Genomic DNA, 26,289 nt, shown 5'->3' with positions numbered 1-26,289 from the left:
CCTTGGGCTTAGAATGGTGCTGCATCCCGGGGCTCTCTTAGAATGGTGCTGCATTTGGGGCTCTCTTAGAATGGTGCTGCATTTGGGGCTCTCTTAGAATGGTGCTGCATCTCCTGGGGCTCTCTTAGAATGGTGCTGCATCCTGGGGCTCTCTTAGAATGGTGGTGCTGCCCCCTGGGGCTCTCTTAGAATGGTGCTGCAGCCCAGGGCTCTCCTAGAATGGTGTTGCATCCTGGGGCTCTCTTAGAATGGTGCTGCATCCTGGGGCTCTCTTAGAATGGTGCTGCATCCTTGGGCTTAGAATGGTGCTGCATCCCGGGGTTCTCTTAGAATGGTGCTGCATCCTGGGGCTCTCTTAGAATGGTGGTGCTGCATCCTGGGGCTCTCTTAGAATGGTGCTGCAGCCCGGGGCTCTCCTGCACCTGGGGCTCTCTTAGAATGGTGCTGCATCCTGGGGCTCTCTTAGAATGGTGCTGCATCTCCTGGGGCTCTCTTAGAATGGTGCTGTATCCCGGGGCTCTCTTAGAATGGTGGTGCTGCATCCTGGGGCTCTCTTAGAATGGTGCTGCATCCTGGGGCTCTCTTAGAATGGTGCTGCATCCTGGGGCTCTCTTAGAATGGGGCGGCATCCTGGGGCTGCACCCTGGGGTTCTCTTAGAATGGTGCTGCATCCCGGGGCTCTCTTAGAATGGTGCTGCATCCCAGTGCTCTCTTAGAATGGTGCTGCATCCTGGGGCTCTCCTAGAATGGTGCTGCATCCTGGGGCCCTCTTAGAATGGTGCTGCATTTGGGGCTCTCTTAGAATGGTGCTGCATCTCCTGGGGCTCTCTTAGAATGGTGCTGCATCCTGGGGCTCTCTTAGAATGGCGGTGCTGCATCTTGGGGCTCTCTTAGAATGGTGCTGCAGCCCGGGGCTCTCCTAAAATGGTGCTGCATCCTGGGGCTCTCCTAGAATGGTGCTGCATCCTGGGGCTCTCTTAGAATGGTGCTGCATCCTTGGGCTTAGAATGGTGCTGCATCACGGGGCTCTCTTAGAATGGTGCTGCATTTGGGGCTCTCTTAGAATGGTGCTGCATTTGGGGCTCTCTTAGAATGGTGGTGCTGCATCCTGGGGCTCTCTTAGAATGGTGCTGCAGCCCAGGGCTCTCCTAGAATGGTGCTGCATCCTGGGGCTCTCTTAGAATGGTGCTGCATCCTGGGGCTCTCTTAGTATGGTGCTGAATCCTTGGGCTTAGAATGGTGCTATATCCCGGGGTTCTCTTAGAATGGTGCTGCATCCTGGGGCTCTCTTAGAATGGTGGTGCTGCATCCTGGGGCTCTCTTAGAAGGTGCTGCATCCTGGGGCTCTCTTGGAATGGTGCTACATCCTGGGGCTCTCTTAGAATGGTGCTGCATCCTGGGGCTCTCTTAGAATGGTGCTGCATCTCCTGGGGCTCTCTTAGAAGGTGCTGCATCCTGGGGCTCTCTTAGAATGGTGCTGCATCCTTGGACTTAGAATGGTGGTGCTGCATCCCAGGGCCGGGCTTTCCCAAAGTGTAACTCACGGGTTTTCCAGTTTTTCTTGGACTAGCACTGGCTCTTGGAACAATTCTTAGCGTGCAGTTCAAATGATTTCCCGGTCTCTCACGCAGACACGCACACTCACTCTTTCCAATTCTCTCTCTCTCTCTCTCCCCGCGCTCTCACACTCACTTATTCTCCCTTTCGATCTATAAGATTGTTGTTGGTTCTTTGGACATTTCCCATAATGCAATTCCAATACTTTCCCTCTGTTATTTCAGGTTCTTGGAACACCACACCTGCTGGTGCTGCCGCTGTCGCTGGTGCTGTCGCTGGTGCTGCCGCTGGCGCTGGTACTGCCGCTGGCGCTGCCGCTTGTGCTGCCGCTGGTGCTGCCGCTGGTGCTGCCGCTGGCGCTGGTGCTGCCACTGGCGCCGGTGCTGCCGCTGGTGCTGGTGCTGCCGCTGGTGCTGGTTCTGGCGCTGGCGCCGGTGCTGCCGCTGGCACTGCCACTATCCTTCACATTCTTTTTAGTGCGAGATAAGATATGGCCCACCCCTGCCCAAAGCCACCCTGTCAGCAGCTGATGGACAGCGACTAGACCAGGTGTCAAGCCCCCCACAAGAAGATCCGTCTGCCACGTGGCCTGATTCTGGCTTCAGGTTAGGGTGGCCAAATCTTTGATAGTCTGTCGCGGGACACTTGCCCACAAAGCAGTGATGACGTCATTTACATTTTTTTAAAGGCTCTTAATTCCTGGCTTAATTGAAATGCAAATAGTTTGCCCTTGGGAGGTGATGGTCACGTTTTTTAACTGCAGAAATGACCATCACGACCCCAGGAACAAAGCATTAGCATTTGAATTAAGCCGGGTGTCGGAGCGTTACAGCGCGACCTGCAGGCTCTAAAGGAGCCAGGGCTGCAGAGCTGCCCGGAGAAAGAAAGCAGCAGGCGGCAGTGCCGTGCTGTGTACATGGCCACTCCAGTTTGCAGAGTGGCTGTGCTGGAGGCAGGTTGTCCCGATGCAAGTCGGGACAACCTGCGTCCCGCACAGGCACTCTGCAAACTGCGGGACAGAGTCCCTAATAGCGGGACAATCCCACGAAATCCGGGATAGTTGGCCACCCTACTTCAGGTGGCAACGAGGGATGCAGCTTCAAGGTCGGAAGAGTGGAGAGCTGACATCTGTTGGCTAGAATCTGGCTTCTAAATAGCAATGGAGGCCTAGGAGTTGCAAGGATGCTGCCGACAGAGAGGAAATGAGGACTACAGCTGCTGAAGAACAGGAGGGTGTTGCAGAGGACCAAGGACAATTCCAATGGACGCGCATACCCACGCACAGACCTCAACTCACAGTAGTGCACTACTGATAAATGGTGCCACCTAGTTCTTAATTTGGTCGGGGGCGTGCCAGGCCTCAGCCGCAGTACTTATTTCTGAGCCTGGCACTTATTTTGAAGTCCAGCTAAATTATGTTGTGGTGTTTAGGCAACTTTATCATTTTAACTGTCAGTCATAGTAACAAAACAATCAACAGCAGTGTGCACTGGCCCGGGTCTCTGCATCCTGGGCACTGGCAGGGTCTCTGCATCCTGGCACTGGCCGGGGTCTCTGCATCCTGAGCACTGGCCAGGGCATCTGCATCCTGAGCACTGGCCAGGGTCTCTGCATCATGAGCACTGGCCAGGGTCTCTGCATCCTGAGCACTGGCAGGGTCTCTGCATCCTGGCACTGGCCGGGGTCTCTGCATCCTGAGCACTGGCCAGGGCATCTGGATCATGAGCACTGGCCAGGGCATCTGCATCATGAGCACTGGCCAGGGTCTCTGCATCATGAGCACTGGCCAGGGTCTCTGCATCATGAGCACTGGCCAGGGTCTCTGCATCATGAGCACTGGCCAGGGTCTCTGCATCCTGAGCACTGGCAGGGTCTCTGCATCCTGAGCACTGGCAGGGTCTCTGCATCCTGGCACTGGCCAGCATCTCTGCATCCTGGCACTGGCCAGGGTCTCTGTATCCTGAGCACAGGCAGGGCCTCTGCATCCTGGCACTGGCCAGGGTCTCTGCATCCTGGGCTGGCTCATTGTTATTCACAAATCTGTTGACCCCCAAGGGGGGCAGGGCAGGACTATTTATCCAATTTCATGAAAAACAATGAGATGCAAGGTTACAATCCTGGGCACCGATGCTTGCCATGCCCACACTGCTCCACTCAGCCTGCATGACATTGCTGCAAATTCTCTAGTGTAATAACCAGCAGGGTGGATTGACAACAACAGGACAATCACCAGCCAACCGCCCCAACACAGGGGAAAAGTCAGACAAAAAACCCATATGGAGCAGGAGAGCCAATCATGAGTGCCAACCTATGCAAGACGATCTTGCTGCTGTGTCTGACAGGCAACTCACCAGCTCAGCAATGATTTTGCCTACATTTGTCCATCAATGTACCGTAGGAGGGATGCATGTTTGCTCTTTTTCCCTGTGGTAAGATGGTTAACATGCCCCACTTGACACCGATGGGATTAGAGCTACATGGTAACGATGATGCATTTTAAAGAAACACTTAAACATTTATTTTATTTCAAGACACAACTAATATGTTATGTTCATTTCACTCTCAATGAACCAGTGGGAGTTAGAGCTTTCACCCCAAATATGTTGACACCGTATGGAGCAACAGTGGGAGATGTCAACAGTAGACTGGGAACTGCCCCTCACCCAACGCAAGAACATATTTGATTCCTGGCACTTATTTTCATACAAGTTAAGCACTGGTGAAAGCCCAAATGCTGGCTACGTTTATGTGGGCTGAAGTCACAGCAGAGGAGGTCGGCCATCTTGTTCCAGTGTTCTGCAAGTAATGGTCTACTGTTTTCACCATGCTGCTATCCCAGGACGGCAGACTCTGAAGAGTGGTGCAGATTCTGAATCCAAGGACTGGAGCCATGCTGCCAAAATGCAGACCCTTGCTCGCCGCAGAGCCCTATCAAGGTAAACTACCGGCATGCCATCGTTGCCACACAGACCAACAGCAGTGAGTCATGACACCTGGGTTATACTTCCAAACATACAATTCATGTAACTTCTCACTTTTTCTTCGATATTGACTGGGTCTTTGGGCTGCCTTTCACAGCATGCAATTGAAATCATTTCTCCAGCTCTTCTTGGTGGTTATAGGGTCTTTGGAATACATATCCCAGCATGCAATTCTTCACTCTTCCAGTCTTTCTAAGACTGTTGCTGGGTCTTGGAACCGCATCTCCCAGAATGCAACTCAAATGACTGCTCCCTCTCTTGTAGACTGTTGCTGTGTCTTTGGACCCCTTACCCCAGCATGCCAGTCATTCAGTCCTTAGACTATTTTTGGGTCTTACGACATGTCCCCTCACAGTCTATTTCACTGGGACCATTGACTCCCATTTTACAACCTAGGTGGGTACCCTCTAGCCCCTCCCCCACTTCCTCAGCTCCATTCAGGCCCTTGGGCTCAGTTCTATCTTTCTCTCTTTGCAATCCCTTGGTGGTCCTTCTCTATCCTCTCCCCCATCTCATGTACACTCTGCTTTGACACGCTCTCTGTGTCGAACTCTCGCTGTGGTACCTTCCTGCTCCACAACTTGTTCCACTGCCTTGGTTTGCCTCACTTGGTGTTGCAGCTCATTTTGGACACTCCCGACTGCCGTAGTCGCAAACCCTGAAGCCTTGGCTGATTAAGTAACAGCTGCAACTCCTCAAACAGAATCTCTACTCTCGGCAGCGGGTCAGTAACCATTGGGAACCTGGGCACCCTTTGCTCTTTCAGTCTTTCCTCTTTTGAATGGTCTCTGGCGTCGGTCACACGGTCTGCAAAAGGGAAGACAGACTCCTCAAGCTTCTGCTAGTGCAGTGATGGCCCGGCTTCACCACAGACCTTACTTCCTGTCTTAGGTCCTACCTAGCAGTGCTCGCTGAGGTCTCACTCATTGCCACATCCTGTTTCTTATCACTGTCGCCCCGGATTTCTCTTCCAACTTCACCCCCTATGTGTTCTCCTCTTTCCTGTCCTCTTGTCCTCCACTCCCCAATAGAGATATGAAACGCACCCAAAGGGATATTAACCGCTATACAAAAAACCTACCTACATAGATACATTCCAGTGTAAAATAATAATGCACTCAGAGAACAAGCATTTTAGATGTCTCATAAATGACAGCTCTTTACTCAGTTGCAGTGATCAGATAATTCAGGAGAGCACCATAGCTCTGCTTAGGCGGGTGCTGGAGCAGAGACTCAGGAAGCATCGAATCTGAAATCTGGGAGTCCCAGGAGCGTAGCGAAAGACGCGGAACCCACAGGGCCCCCGCTGCAACACCTGGCGACCTCTAAATCCTGCCCCTGTACCACCAGGTTCTTGCAGATTCTGGCGTGATCCAGTGATTCCAAGAGCACCTGCAGCTCCCACTAGGAGGGTGCTTGAGTGGAGACTCAGGAAATGTCCAATCTGAAATCTGGGAGTGCCAGAAGTTTAGCGAAAGACGGTGAACCCAAAGGGCCACAGGTGCAACCCCTAAATGCCAGCTATGTACTGATAACCTGGGCATTTGTCCATGTGTTATGCCAACTTACAACACCCTTGCTCATTCTTCTTAGCCCCTTTCTTTTCCCTTCCAGTAAGGTACAGAATGAGACATGTTTTCTTTTTGGCATAAAAAGGCCACAGACTTATTTTCACACATAAAATAAGACAGCATACAATAGTGAAAATAGCTCAGAAGGTGCGGCGACTGCTCCGTGGCCAAAACTTGCTTCCCCCTTTTTCCAGCAAAGTCCATAATTGGCACAACTCCCCCAACCCTTTGTGTCTGAGACCCGCCTGCCCCTGCAGGTTGGGACCAACCAACGTAACCGTAACAAATTACAGGTTACCCAACATAACGCCATCAGAGCTGCAGATGTTCCTGGGCTGGGAGAGCGGCGTTTGTTCGGTGGAAGCTAAGCCCTGATTGCTACCACCAGACGCCCCCGCCGCTTAGGCTCCCAGGAGGCGCTAGTTCAAAAGAGCAAAGACCCTTCCGGCTTTGCAATGGCTCATTCGTAGTCTGTCTCTTGTCACTGGTCGCCAAAACACTGCCACGCCGAAGGTGGGTTACCGCCCACCGCGGCTCCCCCTTCCCTACTTCATAGTTCCAAAAACTTTTTGCATACATTCTAGAAAAACAGCTCCATCCCAAATGCCGACAAATGCACTCCATCTTTCAAGTAGTATTCCGGGGATTTAGGGTTGATCAATCCAAGCCTGATGTGGGGGAAGCCTCTACTCCTTCAGAATTGTGCCATTGCGCTATTCAAATTCCTTTGTGAATTTTCCACAGCTGAGTGACTCTCAGCCCCTCTCCATTCCTGCCTTGGAATGATTTCCGACCACACAATCTCGGTCTCCCCCAGCTGTGCTGACAACGCCTGTAAGGAAGACATTTCCCCCCATCAGGCTCACTCTCCCCAAACTCGTTAAATCGTTGCCCCTGAGATGTACGATCAGCACCTCAGGCTTTTGCTTCTTACCGAGCAATTTCTGCATGTGTCCCTGCAGCTGTGTCCGCCTCATGCCGGGCACCCCATGACACCATATCTGGTATTCGCCAGCAGTCAACTCCTCCTGATCGGCCGTACAGCTCACACCGGCTCGTGACACCAATGAATGTCCCACATGGGGTTAAGGACGCATGGGTCATCCCATTGTTAAAAAAACCTACGTTGGATCCTAGTATCCCCACCAATTAGAGGCCGATCACCATGGTCCCTTTCTTATTGAAAATCTTAGACAGGGCAACCTATTTACAGATTCAGAAGTATCTAGAAAATAATCTTCTTGGCTCAAGACAATTTGGTTTCCGACCCATGCACGGGACGGAAACGGCCTTACTAGATCTTAAAACTCAAATTAAGGACCTAAAAGATAATGGTAAAATGGCCTTATTATTACTTCTCGATTTATCAGCAGCATTTGATCTGGTCAACCATCAAATCCACTGCCGCCACTTGAAACTAGCGGCCCACTTCTCTGAAAAAGCCACACAATGGATCAGTTCCTTCTTGGATAACAGACAGATGAGGGTTTTCTCGCCCACGGCCACAGCAGAATTTACACCGGTGCTCTGCGGGGTGCCTCAAGGCTCTTGAGTCTCACCAACGCTTTATAACCTTTTTACTAAACCTCTTTTCGATGTACTTGACTATCTGGGTGTCACCTACACCAACTACGCCGATGACACCCAGATACTCATTCCAATCACAGGCGACTACTTGGAGGACTCCAAAGCTCTGAATGACATATATCAAGTCATCCAAGCCTGGATGGCCCAGCATGAGCTTTGTCTCAACGATGACAAGACAGAGCTCCTCATCCTGGGCTCTCAACACCGACTGAATAGACTTGACCCCTCCTTCAAAACGTTCAACATTGATGGTAACTCTAAGTTTCCACTGACACTAAAACACTAGAAATCTACCTAGACTCCACCTTATCACTTAACAGACAAACAAATGGAGTCGTCTCGGCATCCGCTTACACATGTAAGCTCATCACAGCATGCCGCCCCTTCCTAACCACACAGAACTGCACTATCTTGGCCAGGACATTGGTTATGTCCAAACTGGACTACTGCAACACCTTATATCTTGGGACCAATCAACGTAACCTTAACAAATTACAGGTTACCCAACATAACGCCAACAGAGCTGCCCTAAACATCGCCAGATCTGTAAACATCTCAAACTAGGAGAAGCCAACACTGGCTCTCAGTATCACAAAGAATTTCTCTGAAATCTCTCACCCTCACACACAAATGTCTGAACAATCAGGCCCCCAGCTATCTTGCCTCCCGCTTCTCTCACTACTCACCTACCCGGCTGCTTAGATCGACTCAAGCACATTGCCTGACCATCCCTAGATACAAACTGCAGAGAGCTGGGGACACTAGCTTCCCAGTCCTTGCCTCCAAATTATGGAACTCCATTCCATTAACCATTAGATCTGAACATTCTCCAACCCTATTCAAACAAAAAACAAAACTGTGGTTATCCACCACACAAGCCTAATGCCACTTACGACTTCTTGGTCATCACCTGCTTAGCATATGTATTCAAGATTATGCTAACTGTAAATATTGATCCACATCATACTGTATACTATGTATAATGTTACTGTCTATATTACGCACACCTTTACATTGTTATTTTACCATTTGATATATCCTGTGCAGTGTTGTCTCTGTTTATCTGTAACTATTACTGTAACTATTTTTGTGATGTACTTACTTGCCAAGATATGCGCCCGGTTGCATTTGGGCCTGGTGCACTATATAAATAAATAAAATACAAATACAAATACCACCCAGACGGACCGCCTCCTTCTTAGTGCTGCAGCTACTAGGGAGGAGATGAGGGGCAAGCTGTTAGCGCTATATTTTATCAGGCCTGATGTGCCTCTTGAAACATCCCAATTTCCATCCCCCTATGGGCTTGATCGCCTCAACACTCAGGCCCATCCCTGCTGCCGAGGTGGCCGCCCCTATCTTAAATGAATGAGTTCCAAACACCCCGTCTGTAACCCCCATTTCTACCAGTGCCATGTCCATGACCCTCTAGAACTGAAAACAGCTCAAAGCCGACCCATCACTGTGTAAGAGAAAAGGAGACCCCTCGCCTGTAGGCACTCTCTGCTGGAGATACGCCGCCACGCACCCTACCGGGCACACCGTGCTGCCTTGCGTGCTGCCGAGTGTAATAATCCCACCTTTCCCCCTCTGATCTGTCTTGGATATTCTAAGGAGGATGCTCAACCGTCCTCCATCTAAGTGCATGTCACCCATCCTCAGGAACCCAGCACCCCTGCCGTCCTTATTCTCCGGTACCAACTCGCTCACTCGGAACACCCCAAAGCAAACCAATGTGAAGGCTGCTGTAAACAAGACCTTCTCGTATTCATCCCGGCAAACTTCTCCTAGGCATTCGATCATACTGTGTCATTTCCCCACGTCAATGGACTGCCTTTCATCTGGCTTCCTCTCGGCCTGCTTGGCCCAACCTTTCATTGCCATCACAATGTAGTGTTCTTTTGTGGGATCTGGCCTACACTCCAACTTGTAGTAATGCGCTATTGCTGGCAAGTGATATGCCATCCAAGATCTGGACCTCCCACACCGCCAACACCATCCCACAAAAGCCTATACCGGCAACTCCCTCTGTGATTCTGACAATACTTCGCTCTGAAAGGCCAAGAACCGCTCCCAGCACCCTTTGTATCTGCTCGCTGTGCCGGGTGCCAGGGCCGTGTTGATCAGGGAACTTAGATCCCCCAATCATGTCCCACCACTGCGCCTTGAAAGGGGTCATCGTCACGCGTGCTTCCGGACAGCTCCCCTGAAAATTCTCCCACTGCAAAAGAGAGAGAGAGAGTCAGCAGCCACATTTTTAACCCCTGTGATATGCTGTGCTGACACCTCTGTGTTCAGCATCAGCGGGCTCCTTGTGAGCGCTCTAAGCAGTTTAAGCACCGGATGTCCCTTGATTGATGATCTGCACCACCACTACCAGTTTGTCTGACCAGATCAACACCTTCTTGTCCCTCAATTGTCAGGCCCACATCTTGAACGCCACCACGATGGGGAATAATCCTAGCAGCGTGATATCCCTAGTAATCCCCTTGTGCTGCCACGCTGCTGGCCAGGCCTGACCGCACCACTCGCTCCCCAAGATGGCCCCAAATCCATGTGAACCCGAGGAATCAGTGAACAGTTTAAGACCCTCGCCGCTGTCCAACTCCTCTCTCCATAGCAACACCCCATTAAAGTCGTCCAAAAAAGTGTCCCACATTTTGAGATTCTCCTTCACCTCTGCCCCCAGGTGGACGTGTTGTCCCGCGCGCTCTAGCCCCACTGTTTTGAGCTCAATGCTCCTTGCAAACACCTTCCCAGCTGGGATGACCTGTCCCGCAAAATTAAGGTTGCCCGCCAGTGATTGAAGTTCCCTCAAAGTGGCTTTAACCCTACCTTTCAGCACCTTGATCGGTTTTTTCAATTTTAGCACTTTATCACTAGGCAGTCTGCACTCCCCTGTGACTGAATCGATCTCGAACCCTAGAAAGATCAGTGTCGTGGCCGGACCGACCGTCTTCCTACTGGCCAGAAGTACCCCCATTTCATCCATCAGTCCCTGAAATGATCTCATGAGCGACCCACACTCACCAGTCCGCTTTTTACCGATAAACAAGAAATCATCGAGTGCAGTACCCCACCTCCTGAAGTCATTTGCCGTAATGCAAACTCCAAAAAACGGGTGAATTTTTCAAAGTATGCACATGAAATAGCACAGCCCATTGGCAAACATTTATCATAGAAGTAATCATCTTGCACCTTGAAACCCAGCAAATGATAGCTTTCCTTGTGTATTGATAACAGCTGGAAGGCAGACTCTATGTCCGCCTTACCCATCAGCGCCCCTCTCCCTGTGGCTTTCACCATCTCCACCGCCTCATCTAATGATACATAATGCACCCTGCACTGCTCATCCGCTATCCCATCGTGCACGGATTCACCTTCCGGGAAGGAAAGGTGCTGTATCAATCTGTACTGCCCTTCCTCCTTTTTGGGCAACAATCCCAAAGGTGACACCACCAAATTCTCCAAAGGAGGGGAGGTGAAAGGGCCTGCCAACCTTCCCAATTGGATTTCCTTTCCCACTTTCTGAGCCAATACCTCCGGCATCACCAATGCTGACTTCAAATTGCTTGCCTCTTTGGCAACCTTAGCCCCGGTGAAAGGAATCCTGAACCCCCACCTAAAACCTTTCCATAGAATTTTAGCATCGCTAATGTTATGATACACATTTAGAAAATGAATCATGGCCTGAAATCGTACTGGTGTGGGTAAATGATTTTTAATCACGTTTTGATTTCTCCTTGGCCTTGACACTGCTTTGCTGCGTCCCTTCCCCAGCTGTGGGGCTGCGTCCCCCTGAGCCTTTGCCCTTCGTGTGCTTGAATCTACAAGCCTTGCCGAAGGTACAGTTCCCCTCGGCAGACCCCCAGCATTCGGGTTGCTCCCCCTGGAAGCTGGAACAATTGTTCCAGGAGGAGTTCCCTCGAACAGACCCCCTGCCTATATGTGGATAGGACCCTCTGTTTTCCTGTATTGTGGCTTCTCCCCTTGAACATTCTCTCCCGATGCCCTGGCAGGTACCATCTTGTCTATGTACCCACCCACATCCATTTCATCCCAGGTCATAGCTGGCCACACCTGCAGCTAAGTCTAAACCCCCTATCATAGTTGAGCCAGGCATCAGCTCCATGTACGAGATACAGTTCATGAATGTATTGCTCATATGCGATCATTGCCACCCCATCCTGCGGGAACTTCTCTAGCATGATGGTAGCATACATCCTAAAAGCCCTATTGTGAATAGTAGTCTCCACCTTTGGACTTTCTCTGTCTTTCTTCTCCCTCTCTCTCTCCGTTAATTCCCTTAACCCTTCGCCCTCGGGTTCCATTCCCACCAGATCCAGGATTTCCAAAAGTTATTTCCACCATACCCTCTCCTCGTATGCCAAGGGTATATGCCATACCAATGCATTCATTGCAACTCTTGCGGGTGCAAAGCCCGGCATAGGCCTCCCGTACATTGTAATATTGCTTGCCACCCTGAACCTGACTGGCTGTGGTGTTCCTATTGGCTGCACTCCCTGGCCGTCCACACCCCGAGAGGGGATCCCACACCGGTCACCAAGGGCTCCCAGAAGGTGGGGACAAGGGGTACTGCTGCCCCTTGTCCCCACCCAGACGGTCCTACCGCCTGAGGGCCTGTTGGCGGTGGCCCCCCATGCGCCAACTGCCCCACTCCTACCACCCGACCTCTCCCAGGCGCAAGCAATGCTTGCCCCACCCCGGGGCCCAACTCCCTTGATGCCAGGGTCTCTCTCCCCTTGGAGGTGAACTGCCTCAGCATTTCTACCCAACTGGTTAAATGCATTAACATTATTCCATAACATGTGCCCATTAACCCCATTTCCCCATGCTCGCATACACTGCATGAACATACCTTTTACCATCTCCAAGGTTGTGCGGCCCTCTGCTGCTACCACCGGTTTGGCTACAGGAGCGCTGGGTGCACCACCACGATCCCTCGGAGCCTTGGCAGGTACCTGCGCCATTACGGCTACAGCCTCCTGCGCCCTCCCCTTTCCTTTAGCGCCCGCCGTTCTGTGCTTCTTGGCAGCTTCAGCCTGCTGTTTGCTGGCCTTGGCTTTCTCCGCCATGACCCTTTTCCTTTTCACCACAGGCTCTTCTTCCTCGCTTTGTTCTTCCTCATCACCCTCTTGCAGGGTCTGTATTTCCAGCAAAACATCCTCATTGGATGTGGATGGGAACAGCAGCAATGAGTCAGCCCTTTGGCTGCGCCCTGCAACCTCACCCCCCAGATGCCACCAGCTCCATCCAGCTTGTGCCATGCTTGTCGGCCGCCATCCGTACCATGGTGAGGAAGGCCTCCAGGTCCTTCCTAGGGCAGGCAAAACCCTTAGCACCTTGGCCCTGTGCCTCCATCCGCTCAGCTCATCAGGCAGTCCAGAATTATTACAGCTGGCCCCTTGGAGCGCTTCACCAGGTGAGCCCCCTTAGCGCAGCTTGCACCGGTCACCAAGGGCTCCCAGAAGGAAACGTGCTGCTCACCCAGGCCAGCCGGTTGTTGAAAACAGTCTAAACGTATTCTGCCCAGCCCCTCAGGCACGTTTGTTCCCGCCCGATCTTGTGAACAATAGTAAGAAAGGTTTCCTCTGGGCCGCCCTTCTCGCATGCTTCCCCCCGGCGAGCCCACTTTGCGCAGCTCCCAGTAAACCGTTCAAAGGCAGGCCCGGTATTGTAACCGTATGAAATGTACTCTGCCCTCCCCTCCGGCACGTTTCCCCCAGGCGAGCCTGCTTTGTACAGCTCTCCTTAACCAAAAAGGGAACGTATTTGTTCACCCAGGCAGCCCTGGTATCCTTAACAGTATGTAACGTCTTCTGGCCTCCCCTCCGGCTTGTTTCCCTTAGGCCGCCTGCTTTGCGCAGCTGACCCCAGTCATCGGGTGATCCCGGAAACAATGTACCTTTCTTTCCGTAGCCATGTACTGCCGCCTGCCTGTTCGTCCGCTCCTACTCCTTGCTGCTTCTGAATGCCTGCAGCCGCTCCTCCTCGTGCTCTTCTGGCGATGAACGGCACCCCGTCTCTTTGTCCCGACGCACAACGGCTCCCTCGCTGCTCCGGCAGATTCCTCAGGCACGGCTTCGTCGTCGCTTAGGCGTCCTCCCCCAGCCCGGCCTCCTTGCTGCTCACGCTACTTCCTCTGTCACGGCCTGGCACCCTCACTGCTCCGGCGGCTTCAGTACTCACGCTTCCTCTCCACGGCTCCTGATCTCCAACGCTCGACGCTCGCCTCACGACCGCAGCTCCCACGAAAGCCTCACAGCGCGATCTACTTCCAAACGAAATCCAAAACAAAACGAAAATCCTCTTCTGCAGCAGCGGGCATCCTTCTGCTGAAAGCTGAAAGTCTTTTCCAGCAGGAGGCCCGCTGCTTATATGGGGCTTGCCCGGCCCCTTTCTTTTGTTGCTTTGGGTTTATTCCTCCCCCTTACCCAGGGGGGCAGGAAGAGGAGGGAGGACCCTGCCCCGGTTATTGGGGTGCCTCCACCATTTTGGCAGCTCTCTTTTCCGTCGTCACCTTCATGAACACAAAGTTTAGCTCGAGTCTGCACCTCAACCCTAGGATTCAAGAGGACGCCATTTTGTCAACAGAAAATATAGATCTTAAAACTAATTTACAGTTAAATTGCAGTAATCATTGTGTTGCTTCTTCCATGTTCCTATAAATATTTCATAATCCAAGATAATGGAGCACAAAATGTTGTTTAAAAAGGAACATCCCCGGCAATTAGCACCGTCCAAACCCCAGGCAGAAGGTTCATCGAATTGAGCTTCTTATCCAACAGTGGGGAAGCGCAGGCACTGTCTGAACGATCCAATAGCCACTTAATGTTCATTTAGAAATGACAGCAGAACTCTCCCGCCAGGTCCCAGGCGGCCACCGTAGAAGAGATAAAGAAAGGCAATGATACCTGACCCTCCCCCCGCGCGCAATATGCGGTTTGCGGGGTCGCACAGAACGCGCCATCTAAATGCACTCAGTGTAATTAGTAATCGGCGCTGGCCTCCAGTCCACACAAGGAAGACTAACGCCTGCCCAAGATGAAAGGGGCAAACGCCTCACTAGGAAAACGAAAAATCAGGGCTGACTCAGCCTTTCATCCTTCCAAAATTGATAAATGAGGAGCCAATGAAAGGGGTAAGATGAACACCTTTTATTAAAGTGCTTAGAAGCAGGAGGCTTCTAGCATGCAGAGTTACAGAACATCTCATGTCATTGGTGTAATCACTTGCTAGCAAAACCAGAATGCACGCCAATGAATGCCCTTGATATTAATAACACCTATCATTAGAGTGCCTAGAAGGGGGCGGAATCCAGCATGCAGTGTTATATGAAAATGTCATAGCATTGGCGTTACCACCTGCTGGCAAAAACAGAACTCTCACCCATTCATATCCGCTCTGACACATATCATCACAGTGCTTAGAAGTAGCACGAATCCCAGCATGTGGTGTTATATCAAATATGATGAGATCATGGGTATAAATAGCCGCTAGCAAAAACAGATCTCACACAAAATCCTCTCCTTAACAATAACGTCTATTATTACAGTGCTTAGAAGCCAGAGGGATCCAGCACGCACGGCTATGTAAGATGTCATGTCATTGGTATTAGCCCAAAACAGAAGCCATGCCAATAGCCTTGATCGTATTGAGACGCCAGCAAGGAAGGGCCCAACATAGCGGTAAAGCGGCTGGGCTCATTTTGCAGTTTCCAAGGACCATTCCAGAAGGTGTTCTGAGGTGGTGCGGGGGCCCGGGACGGACACACCCCCGTGGTGTTAAACCTATCCATTGGCCTTGCATCCTCCCCTACCCTTCCACCCTGCACTCGTTCATTGCGGGAGGCATTTACTATTTTTCAAATAGTGGGGAATAAAGTGTAAAGGCGAATTCACCTGTGTTCTGCACCTTACTTTTCCACATCGTAGTGGCCTGGTTCCCTCCAGTGCAATCAGCATTTAATGACCCTCCCTGTATTTGGATTTTTGTATTTACTCAAGAGAGTGCAGCGCCTCGAACCAAAGCACTGCTCACAAGTAATGCAGGCAGTGGTAGCAGTCCCATTGAGGCGTGCAGGAAGTGTGTGGCAGCACCGCACCATGGGTGCTACAGAAAGTGGTCCGTGTGGCAGCGGGGGCTCGGGTAAGAGCCGGGGAGAGCCCAGGGCATAGATGCTGAGGGTTCGATACCCGGTCCAGCGCTTAGAAGCTGGAGCAGTCTGCCAATGGAACCACTGAACAGGGTCACTGGACGCGAACAGCTTAACTGGCAGAAAGAGCAGAGGACAGCACACCAGGGGTCTTCAAACTGTGGTGTTGGGACCTCTGAGGGAGGTATGTCCCAGGGGGGCCCAAGGCTCTTCGGAAAGGGATTACAGTGCCTGCTTGTAATTAATAGAACATATAAGCAGTTAGAGCTTGTAGGGGGGTGGGCAAAGTAGCAGAAGACCAGGGCTCCCTTGTGAAACTGCAGGCCTCCTCTATCAGATTTCCTGGCATGCCCGCTCCTAGCATGCCCGCTCCTGACATGCCAGCTCCTGGCAGAGACGGCGCTTTATTTGAAGAACTGCCTGCAATGACTGCCTCGGTTTGCCTGCCTGATTAGCAGCCTTCTCGTAGGAGCAGGCTTTGCATGGCTGCACATGCCTGTTTGCATGTTCCTTTATGTGAATAACATGCATGTTTTTCTTCTGCACTGCTGCGCTCATGTACAGCTCTCAGGCACCCGGGCTGCACACGGTTAATTAAATCACACAATATATGATACATTACTCACCGTAATCGTATTTCTGATGCTTGTATCTGCTTAGATTCACATGCTGTGCATAGGCAGACATCTAGTGGATGCTGCGGAGTATTACAGTTTGTTTTTCGAAACTCGAAAATGGGCGTCGACACAGGGCGTGCCAGTAATACTATCCCTAGTGTGACGTCCACTGTACCCATGATCCCTCACGCGTCTAGGACCCTCAGATTGTATTTTTTTTTCCTGACATGAGGTAGCATGAGGAGTAGCGTGAGTACAGATTATCCAAGCAGATAGAAAGATAAGACTACAAGCATCCATGCGCCTTCTCTCAGAGGGGAGGAAGGATGGGTCGCATGTGAATCCAAGCACATACAAGCATCAGAAATAAGATTACGGTGAGTAATGCATCCCTTCTGAGGCTTGTGGAATCTGCTTAGATCACATGCTGTGCATAGATTAGCGAGCAGTACCTGAAGAAGGAGGTGAAATGTGATAAGGGTCATGAGCAAATAAGTGTCTTAGAACTGCTTGCCCCACTTGTGTATCTGCCTTGGAATGGGTGTCAATGCAGTAATGCTGAGTAAAAGTGTGAATAGAGCTTCAAGTAGCTGCTTTTCAAATGGTGTCAAGGGGTACATTTGCAATGAAAGCCAGAGTGGCCCCAATGCCTCTTGTAGAGTGGGCTCTTGGCGTGAAAGGCAGAGTTTTTCCAGAAAGAGAGTAACACAGCTGGATACAGTTAACAATGCACTTAGAGATGGCGCCTTTAGAGACGCGATCTCCCTCTCTGCCTGTAGCTACGGAGACAAATAGCTGATCTGTTTTCCTTAGCGGTCTGGTTTTGTTTACATAGTAGAGGACCGCCCTACGCACATCTAGGGTGTGTAGTTTCACCTCAGCCGAGCTTTGTGGGACTTGGAAGAAAGCCGGAAGCTCGATGGACTGGTTCACGTGGAATTTAGAAATAAACTTAGGTGAGAACCTAGGGTGTGTACGTAAAACCAGTTTATCTTTATGAACTGTACAGAATGGATCCTGCACTGAGAGAGCCTGAATTTCACTGACCCTTCTTATAGATGTTATTGCTATTAAGAAGGCCGTCTTATAAGTCAGGTGTTTGAGACTGCTTTTATGCATGGGTTCGAATGGGGGGCCCATGAGTTTAGATAGCACCACGTTAAGGTCCCATCCTGGTGGTGGGTTAGAAATAGGAGGGTGAAGTCTCTTTACTCCTTCCATGAAAGCTTTAATCACTGGTATCTTCCACCACAACACCTTGTTATGGGAGGTGGTGTCTGCTGACAGTGCTGCCAGGTGTACCTTCAGTGAGTTAAATACCAGCCCTGCATCCAGCAAGTGGAGCATGTATGTGACAATTGTGGAAGGAGTGCAATCAACTGGGTTGACTTGCTTAGTCTGGCACCAGATAACAAATCGTTTCCATTTGTCAAAGTAGCAGTGCCTCATGTTTGGCTTCCTAGATTCTTTTAGGATGTCCATACATCTCTGTGGTAATTTGAGATGTCCGAACTCTATGACCTCAGGAGCCATGCTGCTAGGTTCATTGAGTTGGGTTGAGGATGCACTGTTTGACCTTGGTGCTGGGGTAGTAGGTTGTACCAGCCCGGGAGTTTGATGGGTTTGCACACGGCTAGTCTACGTAGGTGTGGGAACCACGGTTGTCTCGCCCACATGGGAGCAACTAGGACGAGCGTCATTGATTCTCTGTTCATCTTGTTGACAACCTTCCTGATGAGAGGTGTTGGTGGAAAAGCGTACGCAAACATCCCTGACCAGTTCATCCACAGGGTGTTCCCCTGGAAGTCTGGCTGGGGGAACCTGGATGCAAATCCTGGTCACTGTCTGTTTTCGCTTGTGGCGAATAGGTCTATAGTGGGAAAACCCCAATGAGAGAAGATATCTTCTACGATTTCTCTGTGCAGACACCATTCGTGTTCCTCTGGGAGGGGATCTCTGCTCAAAGCATCCGCCAGAGAATTGAGATCCCCTGGAACATGTTGAGATGACAGGAAGATCTTCCGTCTGAGTGCCCATCTCCAAATTTTCTGGGCAAGCTTGGACAGATTTGGCGAACAAGTCCCTCCTTGCTTGTTTAGGTAAAACATGGCTGTAGTGCTGTCCGTCCAGATCTGCACTGACAGATTCAGCAGGTAGGGCTCGAACGCTTGAAGCGCTCTGAATACTGCCAAAAGCTCTAGCAGGTTAATGTGATTCTTGGCCACTGAGTGAGAACAGAGACCCTGAGCTGTGTGGTGGAGGTGGTGAGCTCCCCACCCTGTCAGGCATGCATCGGTTGTGACTACCGCCTGTATCTCGGGATCGTAAAAGCGTTTCCCCTTGGACAGATTTTCTTTTGTCCACCAGTGAAGGCTTTGTACCAGTGTTGGCGAAACGACCACTAGATCGTCCCACTGACCACTTGCCTGAGACCACTGTTTCGCCAACCATTCCTGCATGGGACGCATGCGCAGGCGCGCGTGCGGGACCAGGTAAATACATGACGCCATCATGCCCAGCAAACGCATTGCTTTGCGTACCGTTATCTGGCAACCGGCCTGATATAGCGGAGTTTGCAGCAGTATATTCCGAATTCTTTCCTCTGATGGAAAGGTCAACCCCTCTTGTGTGTCTAGGATAGCTCCTAGGAACTGTTTGGAGGTGCTTAGCACCAAACTTGACTTCTTCTCGTTTATTGAGAAACCTAATTCGAAGAGGAGGTCGATCGTCCTTTGAATGTTTGTCCAGGTAAGGGTACACCGGGATTGCCTCCCTGCGTGGGTGTGCTGTCGCCACCGCCAGTACCTTGGTGAATACCCTTGGAGCCGAGGCTATTCCGAAGGGCAGTACCTTGAACTGGTTGTGCCGACTGTCCACCTTGAAGCGCAAGTACTTTATGTGCGCTGGGAACATGGAAATATGAAAATAGGCATCTTTCATGTCCAATGCTGCCATGTAATCCCCCCTTTTTAGGAGGGGGATTACCTCTTGGAGAGTAGTCATGCAAAACTTTTGGGGCTTGACATACTTGTTTGCAGGCCGTAAGTCCAATACTGGGCGCATTGTCAAATCCTTTTTTGGCACAAGGAAGTAAGTTGAATAAATACCCTTGTTTACCTGGTGTCCCAGGACGAGTTCTATCGCGTCCTTTGCTAGAAGATTGACAATCTCCTCGAGGAGGATCTTCTGGTGGTTCAAAGAATGTACTTTTTGTCGTGGAGGGTGGTTTCGGGGACGCTCTAACAGTTCTATACAGTATCCTGCGGACACTGTGGACAGCACACATCTGTCTGATGTGATCCCTTCCCAAGCTTGGGTGAAGTTGGAAATGCGTCCCCCTAATAGGGATGCGTGAGAAGGGACCCTGAACCGAGCGTCACTGTTTTGGTGGAGGCATGCCGCCGCCTCTACTGGGGCTGCCTCTACCTTTACCACATCCTCTCTTATTACCCCTGCCATAACCCTGGGTAGACTGCTGGCTGTTGTTGTTCCATTGTGTACCCTGCCCCTGGGAATAGTTAGACCCTCTCTGGGAATTGTGTCCGCATGGGCGACGGAAATTGCCATTCCCTCTCTGGTTTGGGGGTTTATTGGTTAGTTGGCCTAGGGATTTGAGTGTCTCATACTCATCCTTGGCATTTTTCAGTGCGCCCTCGACCGCCTTTCCAAACAATAGATCCGGCTCCACCGGTTTATCTATTTATCTTTCAATGATGCTTGGGTTTCGGCTTTGAACCCAGACTGTCGCAACCAAGCATGCCTTTCGATAACAGTACCTTCTGCTATCAATCTGCCAGCGTTATCCGCGGCATCAAAGGTTGCTTTTAATATGCAACCTGACACGGCTCGTGCCAATTGGCTTTTTAAGGGTTCTGGGGCGGAATCTATGAGTGCCGCGACTTCTTCCCGCTGGTGGCAGTTGTAACTTGCCAGCAGGGTGGTGGAGTTGGCAATCCTTGCCTGGTAGGCGGAAGTGGAGGCTACTTTCCTGCCCAAGTCATACATCTTCTTGCTCTCCTTGTCGGGAGGATCTTCCGACAATGACATGGGTATCCCACCTTCTTACGGGTGTTTGTAACTACTAAGGAGTCCGGTTTCAGATGCCCTCTTATGTACAGTGGGTCTGTTTGGGCTGCCCTGAAAAGCTTCTCAACTCTGGGGTTTACCGCCCCAGTGAGATTGGGATTAACAAGGGAAGGGTCTATCCTTCTTTGTATTGATTTAAGGATAGGGATGGCCTAAGCAACAGGTCTCCTTTCTCCCACTAACTCCTCAGCAAAGCCCCTCTCTTCCTGAGCACCCTGGGTGTCAATGTGGAAGTGTTCTGCCGCTCTGGACAGCACTTCATTCAAGAGAGGCTGGTTGTCGACAGGGGAGTCGGTAACCGGGGGTTCTTTATCTACCGGGGAATCTAGCCTGTAGGTTTCTGGGTCGTCCTCCTCCTCTTGGTCCTCGTCATCCCCATAGTAGCCCGTCCCAGTTTGTTCTTCCAACATGCCCAAATCTGGATCCTCACAAAAGGATGGATCTCCCTGGTATTGAGAATAGGGCTGTATACAGAAGGGGTCTGAAGTAAGAGCTTCAACCCGGGACTTCTTACTTGGGGGTATAGGATCCTTAGAGCCTGAGAGAGTTGACCTGTCGGGGGTATAAGAGAGAAAGTGTTCAGGGTTTTTGGCGTAGAAATCTGCCAATGATGACATCCTTGACATGACTCGGTCTATGTCGTCACTAGACCATTCTCTTGAACTGGGAATGATTCTTTCTTGGAGGCCTTTCCCTGTTTTATCTTGACTAGACCTACTGGTTTGAACAGGGGTCTTTGAGATAACAGAAGACCGAGACTTGTCCATCCTTTTATGTGGAGTAGAATGTTTTTGAGGTGTGGAAGGAGGCTGAGACTGCTTCCTTTGTTGTTTTTCCCCTTCCCCGTGGGTGGAAGAGTGTTTACCCTGTTTATTTGACCCTTCGGAGCCTTTCGACGCCTGGCGCCGAGTTTCGGGGGTAGTGTCCCTATCTCTCGAGTGTGGAGGTTGGGACTCGGGAACAGCCGTTGCGTGGCCTGTAGAGGCCGAATCCTGGAGTGTGGTCTGGGGATAGAGGTCGGCTTCGTCTTCTGACAATCGAACCTCTGTTACCTTGGGGAGCGAGGCATTCTTGGCAACAGTGGATGGTTGCCTGGACTCATGCGGCGATCTAGATCGAGAACGCCCAGAGGACACTGATTCAGACCGTTCTCTATGTGCCTCTTTCCGAGTACTCGATGTGCCTCTTTCCGAGTACTCGGGTCTCGGTTGGACTTCATGTGTTTTGTGGAAGTGCTGTGGGTAGCGCTTGTGTCGCCGGGGGTCTTCCCCATAGCCGCCTTCCTGGACGACCTTCCGAGGTCGGGTACTTGCGCTTGGCTGTTAATTGACGCCACGTTGCCCTCGCCATCTGAAAGCATGGCGTCGCTGCCATCGCTGAAGGTGCCTTCCGCTGCCATGGCCTCTTGACGCCTTGTGTGGTGGGCCCAACGCTTGATCGAACGATCCTTGAGTGTTTTCGGTTTGAACCTACTACACGCTCTGCAGTTAGCCTCGGGGTGGTCCCTCGGTAAGCAGAGATTGCACATGGCTTGTCTGTCAATCCAAGGGTACTTGCAGTTGCACTTGGGGCAAAATTGGAAAGGGGTACCCTCCATACGCACCTTGTGGCAGCGGGCTAATAAGTGTAGGAATATATAAGAATGTACCTATATACCAAAAGAGTATAGAGCATGTCCACCCCCCACTCTCCCTACTTGCAGGGCCGAGGCCAGAGGCCTTCCGAGGCCCAAAACCGTCGTGCAGCTCTCGACGGTCGATTCTTCCTACGGGCCGGCGTCGAGTGTGGATGTTCGGTGACTCGACGTTGGGGTGGAGGAATGGGGAAATATAACAATATTTTAGCAAAAGTATGGCTAAGGCCAGGGAACTCAGCGGAATGCTTCCGACCAGTATGGCGGAAAAAAACAATCTGAGGGTCCTAGACGCGTGAGGGATAATGGGTACAGTGGACGTCACACTAGGGATAGTATTACTGGCACGCCCTGTGTCGACGCCCATTTTCGAGTTTCGAAAAACAAACTGTAATACTCCGCAGCTTCCACTAGATGTCGCCCTATGCACAGCATTTGATCTAAGCAGATTCCACAAGCCTCAGAAATATATATATTTTAAAGAATCTTTACGAAACTTTGCAGTCTGGGGGGCCCCGAAGACTTTTAATCACTTTCGAAATTCTGGCCAAATCTGTTGCTCAAATCTAAGGTCATTAAGAATAGAATTTGAAGGGGTTCCTATACGTCTCCGCCTCACCTTAACTATAAGGCAGTCAAAATATGTATATACAAATAAATTTAGTAAGCACACTGGGACCAATTCACAAAAACGTTGCACAATTTGCGTGGACATAAGTGGCACTGCCCAGCAAAATGCTTTGCGGTGCCAGTTTCCCTTTCAGGAGTCAACCCACATGCAGGATGTGGGCAGGGGGCACGCTTTGAGAGTGGCGGGCTACCCTGGATGAAAGCGCAGCCGATTCACAGCGAGATGGGCCAGCGCTGATCCGCCGCAGATCCCACCATACCCGCTATCAAAGGGCTCTCTAAACACAACTTTCAGCCTTTAGACCAGCCTAACTTGACCAATCTGTTGAATCGAGTAAGTTATCTGGTTCCCTGTTGGATGAAGCGTGGTCCTGCTGGTTCCTGCCCTCCAAAGATGTAAACATTCTTGGCGCTCCGTACCATAATTGCCAACCATATTAGAGGAATAAGGACCACCTAGCTCTGCTTGAGAAAACTTCCAGCTGCATCGACATATGTGGTGGCTACACCCTCCTTAAAAATCCTTCATCACACCCTGTCGATTTCTCAAATGTTCCCTTGATCTCGAGGTTGACTTGCATCGCAACACCTATCAAAAGATGGCTCGTCTGCCAACTTCAAAACCATGATATCCAGGATCCCATTCAGGGCGGATCCAGACCCCTTCAGCAGAGGGAACCGGTTTCTACATCTATTCTGGACCACCTCGGCGGCGGGCAGATCGGTCGAGCGCACCCGTGTGCTGATGCTCCTGGATTTCCCTGCGGCCTTCGATACAGTCTCATGCGATTTACTGTTGACTATGGTGTGAGAAATTGGTTGTGATGGCAATGGTCTTGGCATGGCTACAGTCTTTTAATGGCAACGCGCAAGAGGACTTTGCAGCCTCGTTTCACTTCTAGACCCTGGTTGATGAAAAATGCGGTTCCGCAGAGGTCTGCCTTATCCGCCCCCCTTCTTTTTAACGTATGCTTATAAAGATCTTTGGGGTCACGGCACACAAGCGCGGTGCCAATGGCGTGACTGTGTTCTCTGGCTGCCCACAGCTGAATGCAGATGAACTCTTTGGAAATTAACCTGGCTAAGAGAGGGATTGTGGTAAAATGGGAAGCCATCTGACCACTGCTCCCCCAACTAGGAACCTTACCACAATAATCAACTTCAGTAAGAAACCTCTAAGTGGGATCTGCAACCTGAGGCTCTCCAGATACACTAGGCTACGACCCTCATGATCCCTCACCATTGACTGTGGTGGCTAGTGCTGATGGGATTTGTAGTCTAAAAGATCTGGAGAGCCAAAGGTCTGAGACCCATGCTCCAAGTCCTTATGGACATCAATCTATCTATGCACCTTGAAGTTAGTTTGGTGGTTAAGAGAGGAGTCTTGGTTTAGTCTCTGCTCGAACAAACATGCCCACAGTGTATACTTTGGCCCACCAAGGTCTATAATGCACAGTTTATAGCGATTATACAATGCTGCTGCAGGGCTGCAGGCAAGGGCACGGTGCCATACACATATGGCACATGTTTTCCGCTCACTTCGCCGACTTCCTGTGGGCAGGAGTCACAGTTAAGTGTCTTTGCCTGGTGCACAGGGCCTGTTATGGAGCAGGCCTGCTGTTTTAGCACGAGAAATGTTTTTACATGTATGCCAGTCCCTCCTTTTGAGCTCACCCATCCCACATCACTTCTCTGTATTGTGTCCGCAGGAGACTGCAGCTTTGCGGTCTAAGCGACCAGACTTCAGAATTCCCCCCGATTGCCTTAAGGTCCTACGTATCCTCCCATGTCTTTTTCCCTATTGTCACTCTCCTTCTTGTAACTAAGTATGCATTCTTGTAACAGCACTACGATGCCTTCGGGCTGTTGTGCGCTTTATAAATGTAATAAATAAATAAATAAAATAAGGAGGATGGAGGACCACCATGATTTTAGGAGAGCTGTTAAAGCATTACTCTTTTTGGCTTACGCACCTCCATTTACTCTCTAATTGTTGTGAACTTGCCTGGACATACTTCGCACCAGGAAGCCATTGTTGGTGTCAGTGTCCTCTACAGCAACCCCGTCCTCCCCCGCCCCCCGCCCCCCTAAACCTCACATACCAGGTGTCTGCAACCTTTGGCTTTCCAGATGGACTACAACTTCCACGATCCCGCAACATTGACTCTGCTGGCTGGGCTGATGGGAACTGTAGTCCAAAACATCTAGTGAGCCTAAAGGTTGCAGACCTCCGCCCTGTACCATAACATGGCTCTTCAACCCACACCAGGTCTCCCCTACTGGAAGCTATTACAGTATATAGATGGAAGGACTGGCTGTGGGTTACTTGCACCCAAATAACACCCATAAATCTGGGATTTGTATGCAAAAAATGAGGGTGCAGGGTCCGGGGTGCACTTTGTGTGTAGCTTCCTAGTCACAAATAGCCACGACCACAGGTCCTCTTGTAGTTACACTTCCCCTTTAGTTGCTTGTGACTTTCCCACACAAAAAATAAATAAGGCAGCTGTGGAAAATGTTTGGCTGTTGTATGGGTATGGGAAAGCCATTTGCCAGGAACTGCCATAATGATGGCAACTGGCCATCAATGGTAGCAGCTGCTAAATGGTGCGAGTACCTGGGCATATATCAGTGGTGGCAGGCCAATTCCCATCTAGTAGCTACACCCAATCCAAAAGGGCTGGCTTTGCCAATGCTTGTCTTTAACAGGACTTCAGAGAAGGATACGTGTAGTGCCTTTAAATCAAGTGGGTGAAGGCACACATGGTCAAGACATTTTTATTACACCAATAGCACATTTTACACCTGCAATTAGGCCATTCCCTCTCAGCAGACTGCTCTGAAATACTTGCAAGCACTGGTAAGCACACGTTTGATGTTATTGCTTGATAAGCCTAGCTCGCAGATCTCGGGAACGGGTGGGGGAGGTTTTTGTTGGGTGAGGACGGGCATGAAGTGAGTAGAAATGGCCATAGGTCAAGAGCGGTCGATTGTGGGTAAGCACCCAAACAACACTTACAAGCTTTGTGCCCATCCTCACACCACGCTGCCCTCTGATCTGTGCTCCAAATCCATAGTTTCTACTTATAGATGGCGATCCAGCGCCACCTAACAGCCAAAACAAAAATGCAATACAATGTGTCCATCATTCCAGTGTCTGCCCGCGAAATGCCGATGAGCTAACCTGACACAGCACATCCACTCAAAACCTGAGGTTGGAAATCGGGACTTTCTCCAGAAAAAGATGTTTGGATGGACACAATGTTAAAGCTAGCTGAGATGGAAAGATTGATTTATCGTAGGAAGACATCTTTGATTTTCTTTGAGAAGATATGGAATAGATTCCTGGACGTGTACTAGCTTTGTATATACTTTTGTAAAAGGGGAGGGAATGGGGTTACAAGACACATTGATTGGAAATTGTATATATAGAATATTGTAAATGCAAAAA

The 26,289-nt window shown here is 50.5% G+C and overlaps 1 protein-coding gene across 5 annotated transcripts in view; it reads right to left on the bottom strand.

The window, feature by feature from the left end:
- The window catches only part of SLC38A1 (solute carrier family 38 member 1), a 697,300-nt gene that overhangs the window by 172,727 nt on the left and 498,284 nt on the right, over positions 1-26,289 (bottom strand). The gene's annotated exons all lie outside the window — the stretch shown is intronic.

The sequence above is a fragment of the Ambystoma mexicanum genome, chromosome 12, assembly GCF_040938575.1.
Source record: "Ambystoma mexicanum isolate Mex_15411 chromosome 12, UKY_AmexF1_1, whole genome shotgun sequence".
Classification (NCBI taxonomy): Eukaryota; Metazoa; Chordata; class Amphibia; order Caudata; family Ambystomatidae; genus Ambystoma; species Ambystoma mexicanum.
This window is presented reverse-complemented; position numbering and strand designations above follow the sequence as displayed.